The sequence below is a fragment of the Athene cunicularia genome (assembly GCF_003259725.1).
Source record: "Athene cunicularia isolate RWA chromosome 28 unlocalized genomic scaffold, athCun1 chr28_part2, whole genome shotgun sequence".
In the NCBI taxonomy this organism is placed as follows: domain Eukaryota; kingdom Metazoa; phylum Chordata; class Aves; order Strigiformes; family Strigidae; genus Athene; species Athene cunicularia.
Genome location: NW_020799140.1, coordinates 490,216 through 496,948, shown reverse-complemented (window position 1 = coordinate 496,948; position 6,733 = coordinate 490,216). Strand labels below are relative to the sequence as shown.

Genomic DNA, 6,733 nt, shown 5'->3' with positions numbered 1-6,733 from the left:
GGCGGGTCTGTGCTGCCCCGCTCCCCGCGCGCGGAAAGCGCGTCCTGCCGCCCCCGGGCGCTGCGGAGCGTGGCAGGGGGTGCAGCGTCTCTCTCCCGGGGCAGTTCTGAGCCGCTTTGCATCCCTCCGTGTCCGGTTGCTTTTTGGGGTTGTTTTCCACAACTTTAGGACTGTTGTAAATCTTCCCTTCCACTCCTGTTACTCCCTTAGCTAGAGGAAAGATTAATAGAGGCGGTTATGTAAAACTAGGTGAGGTCTGATAAAATATACATTTTGTTTTTTCGTTGAAGACCTCTGAAGTAATAGTGGTTTCATTTTTCTCTGGGGAGAGTTACGGAAGCATGGACTGCACTGCTGTAGGATTTGGGTATTCTCTGAGGTGTGTAGAACACTGTTAAGCAGCAACAGTGGGCATCAACAGTTTGCTTTTGAGAATGACTAACTTCCCTCAGAATCTCTGCAAAACCAAGCTTGCCCCCAGCAGTGTCTCTGTTGTTTCTCGTCGTTTTTTTGGCTAGTGCAACAAAAGGAGAAATGCTCCCTCCGTAATGAAGGGGGTGACTGAAAGTTTGTGAGGCCCTTTCTTTCAGGATTGTTTCCTACATATGAATTCTCTACCAGTGGCAATTACAGTTCTGATCTTAATGTTAAGCAACAGGAAGCAAATATCTGTTGTAGGTGTAGCTTTTGACGATGAAGTCTAGAAGCAGCTAACCACATAATTACACTTATTTGACAAATCCTGTGATGCAGCATATCTTGGGCTGTTGGCTCCCAAACTCAAGGTGAGCTCTCAGTGCCCGAGGAGGTATGATAAGTGGTCTCAAAAATGGAATTAAGTAGTCAAAACTGTAATGACTGTGAGAAATTTAATGACAGCATGTAAATACTGTCATCGTAATGACCTTATAATAAACTTTGATGGTTTATTGTGTTCTTTTAAAACCAGAAGTTTGGGAAGGGCTTTCTTAAGTTGTGAAACCCACTCGCTTTACCTCCCTGTTCTAGTGGGAAGCAATAAGCTCAGCAGTGAATTCCAAGTTACCAATGTTTATTACATTTTTTGATGCTGACTTGTCGTGTGTTTCCGCCCCATCTCTATATTTCTGCGGAATAGTGTAGACTGTTGGGGTGGGGGGTGGAGGGAAGTGTGGCGTCATCCTTACTTTTTCATCTGATCTTCCTTTTTCTTTGTTTTTTCTCTTCAGACCCTTTCCTGATTCCAGTGACTTCCCTCACCTGCTAATCTCTTTAGTTTGTGCTCGCATCTCCTTCCAGAGTTGTCATCTTCATCCTTTGCTGTTCTGTTTCGTCTTGCAATAAGAATATGATATAATCTTTCCTAAGGTTAAGCAAGATCAGTTTCCTTCTGAACTACTCTCTTCTGCTTATTCTAATATCCTTGGCTGCACTGGCTGACATTAGCTTTCTTTCCTCTGGTTCCATTTTTGACGTGTCTGTATACCAGTGCAAATACACGTACGTACCTTCTGGAGTTGGCATCCTTCTGCTGAAAGTCAGTGGATTCCATAGTCTCTCTACTTGCCTTGTTTGCTGTCTCTGACATGGCAGAGATGTTCTTGGGTGACTTGGATTGTTTTCTCCTCATTCTTAAACACATCAATCTGTTTTATTTTTCCAGTACCGTAGGTGAATGTTTTATTTCTTTGTGCCTAGGTATTTTCATTCAACTATATGACATGACTGTTTTGGTACTGATAATTCTTTGATGTTCTGCTTCATATTGATCCTCTCGTGTTTGAAGTATTTGAAAGCTAAATGTTCACGTTCACAAACCAAGTATGGTTAAGACAAAGCTCTTAATATTCCTTAATCTTGATTGATCTGCACACAACAGTGCTGTCTCAATTATACTTCATTGTGAGGTGTGAAGCTAATTATTCTTTGACACATAGTAGACACAAGTACCTAGAAGGAAGTTTCAAGTCATTCTTTTAGATTCTTTGAGCTTAACATGATTGAACAATAGCTTTTCTCGTCTGTTCATGCAAGTGAAACTCTCTTGGACTCTTACCCATTTGGTTATTGCAGACCTTCTGGCCTTGAAAAGTGCTGTAACCATTCTACCAATATACTTTAAGCCTTCAAACTATTTTATTGGATGATTTTTCTGTGATGCATTTCTTCAGAGCCACAAGCATTCCCTCTAGTATTTTAATGATTACTTCATTTTCTTAATTCTAATTGTTCCTTGAATTTTTTCCATTTGCCTGTTTTTCCTTTTTCTCTAGTGAGTTGGTGAAACTGTACCCCTACCTCTCTGTAGTGGTTTAATGACAAGCTCTATCTTGGCAGAAGGAGGTTGTTGGGTTAAGGGGGTTCTCTACTGCAGAGAAGGGGGGTGAAGGATGAGGTGCTCTGAGCGCCACTTTCCAAAGAAGTTTGTACTGTGAAGTTTCCTAGAAACAGGTCCTGGTCTTTGCATTGCTCCTCATCATGAGAAGAGGTGAACTGGTAAGTGTGGAGCTGATGAAGAGGAGGAGAGAGTAACTTCTCAGCTGTGTGAAGTTTGGTCAGCTTTGTCACGAAGATACAGTGACATTGTGATAAAGGCTTTAGGTACTGGCGTGGTGAGAAGTTTGATTATTGAAAACCAGGATTTTGGAACGGTAGGCACAGTTGTTACTGTTGTATAAAGTCGTTACTGAATGGTATTAGGAATTTTCTCCAGTCTTTGGTGTGATGTTCTTTGGTATTCTAGCTGTATCATGTCTTAACACTGACACTTCACACATGCGGCAGTGAAGTATGATGGAGAACCAGGCACTTTCCTGTCAGGCATATATATTCATGTAAACCCGGATGCTTTTCTCATTAACTTGCTGTTAATAAAAGTCGTAATTTGTTTGTATATAACTTGATGCTGAAGCTGCTCTTTAGATGATTGGATCTCCTTGTGTTGAGAATGAATCCCTTTGCTACCTTTCAGTCATTGAAAATGTACAAGTTTTCCTCAGGGCTAAAACTTGATGCCTTTCTTCACGCTTCCCTTTAGGAGGTGCCTACACCACCTGTGTTGGCAAACTCTCTCCTCAAACACCAAACACAGTTTATTTTGCTTTATGAAATTGCTAAGCATACTGTTCATGATCTTAAGTTTACTCTAGCTGCCTTAAATGTACAAAAGAGAATCGAAGCAGTTCCTTTCAGATTAGAAGCACCGTTCCTTTGCCAGGCTTGTGTGATCCTCACACTGCTGCTGTGCTATTTCTGGGTTTTTTTGCTGTGACTGTATGATTCTACTTGCCTTACTCTAGCTTTCATAGGGAGGAAGGTCTGCTCTTACTTTGAGGGGAAAAGCTGGCCTGCACCGCTGTCCCTGACATTTGTAGGTCTTTTTTTTTCCCCATGGTGATTTACTTCAGATAAACTAGGGGACACAGAGTTAGGCTGAGTGATTTGGTTTGTTTATTTGGAGATGTCCTAATAATTCACACCCAAATACAACTGTCTAAATACTTTAATAACTTTTGTTAAAATTTTTTTGAGTTCTTTATAAATATTTTTTCTACAGTGCAAAGTAGTTGGGCTGCCTCATGGCTTTCTTCCTGTCATGTGAAAATAAGCTGCCTTTTTCCATTTCTGACTTGTAACATTTGCTTTATGTGAAGTACCTGAGCTGAAATAGTAAAATTACCAAATGCAGAGTGTAACTTATTTCTATTAATGTCACGAAGGATTGCAAAGTGAAATAACACATGCTCCGCAAACACAAAAGGTTTGTGCTTTGGAATTTTTATTTCATCTTAAATAGCTAAAAGGCGTTTTACCTTCCAATGCGAGCTGTGGAAGCCTTGTCTGGAAGTAGCCTGCTTACTCATGCAATAGGAGACAAAAAAATAAAGGGTTTGAGGGCGAATGAGAACGTCGGATGTTTTACTTCAGAAAAAGCAACTTATCAACATTTTTAAAATGAGGCAGAAGTATCTTTTTCCCAATGTCAGTTATATTCATCATGACATCATTTGTTAAGTCAGGTATAAGTGATCTAGTCTTGGTTTCTGTACTTTCTGACATAAAGTATGATCGGACTCTTGTGGGGCGTTCCTGGAGATCAGCTGTTGCTGTGGTACCTTGCTCATTGCTTTCAGTCTGTTTGTAGCTGTTGGAAAAGAAGCTTATTTTATTATCAGCACCTTTAGAATTTTATAATGCTGCAAATTGCTCATATCTCTCAATAAGTTTTTTTTAGCATGATTATTCTGTTCTTTATAACTTAAATAGTATGAAGGTGAGAAAACATTTCTGTGGCCTGAGCTTTTCAAATAAGCATAATTAAATTTAACTTTGAACTTAAAATTTTTCTTGACCCTCACATAAGCCTTTCACAGGCAATAAATTACCACTCTGAATATTTTTGGTGAGTTAACAACCTAATTGCTGTTCTCCTTTTTAACACTATTTCATTGTTCACAGGTATGATCTACTTTTTCTCTCAGGTGATTTATTATAACGAGTTAAAGTCAGAACAGTTGTTCCTAACTCTTGTGCTTTTAGTGTTGAAGATTACTTCTTCAGATCCAAGCAAGGAAATGCTTGCCTGGAAGTTTTTCATTGTGTTGGTTTTTTTTTTTTCTGCTGCCATATAGGTTTCTATGTAGTTAGGCACTATTGCATTTCTAAATGTAATTTGGAGTAAAATTAAAATGAAAATGCTTGAAACAGTGTAGTTTTTAGCTTTAAAAATAAGTTCACCACATAATAACCTGGTTATAGCAGGACTGGTGAGGACTTGAGAGCTGTTTTCATGACACGGGGCCTGGGATCCTTCTAAAATCTAAAAATTAATTAGAGTCACTGAGACGATCGGTGATCTGGATTGCATGACCTGTGAGGAGAGGCTGAAGGAACTGGGCTGTGTCAGCCTGGAGAAGAGAAGCCTTCAGAAAGCATGTTTGGAGCTTTCCAGGGTATACAAGGAGATGATTAAAAAGTCAGAGCCAGGCTCAGCACAGTGGTGCATGTTGGAAAGACAAAAGGTGAGAGACGGAACAAGATGTTCAGACTGGATATAAGGCAAAGGTTGGAGTTTATTGGTGTGTGGGTGGCTTTTTCGGTTTCTTTCTGTTGTTCCCACCTGGCCCCCCGCCCCAGACAGTCATACCCTGGGAGTCTGCTCAGCCTTCATCCTTGAAGTCCTACCTGGAGTGGGAGGTTGGACTAGAGACCTGCTGTGGTCCCTTCCAACCTGAATTTTCCTGTGCTCTCATGGTGGAGTCACAGTGGTCTTGGTGGCAAAGGACAAGAATGCTTTCATGGCCTTTGTCACTGCTTTGCTGTGGGATGTGCTCCGTGAGCCTGTTAACTATAGAGAAATGCACCCCTGCAGTTAGACCAGTTGGGTTTTTTTACCTCATTTTGTGCTGTTTTGCCTCGTCTTTTCATTTATGTGGCCTTCAAATATGAATTCAAAAGGGATGTGTTTTTTGCATCTATACACTCAAAATACCCGTTGGATTTTTCAGTAATGCATCGTTTCATGCTGCAGTGAAGATTTAAAACTTTGCATTGTAAAAATAACAGTTGTGGCTGCTGGAGATGCCGACTGCTCTGGTTGCGTTGGTGTGAAGGGCTGGAGAGGTCGAACTAGGCCACATCTTGGCTAGCTGCAGGGAACAGGTTGACATCAGAGTTTGGTACAGCCACAAGTGGCCATGTATCCGAGTTCCAAATCTCAGTATGTTTGACTTGAAGATGATCCCGCTGCCTGAGCCATCGAGATAGTATTTTTAGTGTTTCGGTTCTCAAGGCTTGCGAAGCAAACCGAGTAGGCTTAATAGTACATACATTATTCTGACAGCACATAGGGCATATATTGATAGTTAGTGGTTCGACAGTTAAAGGAATTTAGCCTGTGAAATTCAGCTTTTGAGGTTTTTGTAATTATTCATGCAGGTTGAAATGTCTGAAACTCATGAATAAACTGCAGGAAGGAGTTCTGTGGATTCAGTCATTTTTCAGACTAGTTTGACAGCCTATTGCCATTCAGAAGAAACTAAGTGGTTTATATAAGTTCCAGATCTCCAGCTTGGGGATTTACTGTCTCTGGGACAGTCATTACTGAAGGTCTGCTTTCCTTCTCACATGCTTGGGCTTTCTCAGAACACCTTTACAAAGACTGACTCTGTTAGAACATGGACATTTTCTGCATCTCCAGCTCCTTGTTTTGCCAGAGAGTTTCTGTCTACTTGTCTGGAAAAACAAGTCTTTTAAGTTTTGCAGAAAAAACTGGTCCCTCTGTAATAGTGTGCATGGAATATTTGGTTTAAATTGTAGACCTGCAAGTGCTGATGATTTAGGACCTTTGTGAAGGTTTCAATGATAATAAAATACAAGTATAATCAAGTGTCAGAATTAGGTGACCTTTATGGAGGGTTGTGTGGGGATGTACAGCAAAACTCTTTGTGTTAATGTGTTACTATGGGGAAGGAAAAGCCTTTGCCTGCAAAACTTGCATGTGTTCAGAAAGTAAACTACTGCAAAGGGCCTTTTCCTCCTGATGTACCCAAGTAAAGTAGAAGTTCTGGTTTGAAATAGATCTGGAGGGCAAAGACAAATAGCTTTCAAATATCAGTTGTATTGTTGTTCTTAAAACACTCCTTTTTCCTTTTAAAGATGAAGTTCTTATATGTTACCAGGAACCAGTGGATGCAATTTGTGTACCTGAAATTTCACTGCTTTAAGGATTTGTTGCTGGTAAAAGCATCGTAGA

The 6,733-nt window shown here is 40.4% G+C and overlaps 1 protein-coding gene across 1 annotated transcript in view; it reads left to right on the top strand.

The window, feature by feature from the left end:
- RANBP3 (RAN binding protein 3) overlaps positions 1 to 6,733 on the top strand; it is a 50,270-nt gene that overhangs the window by 5,680 nt on the left and 37,857 nt on the right. The gene's annotated exons all lie outside the window — the stretch shown is intronic.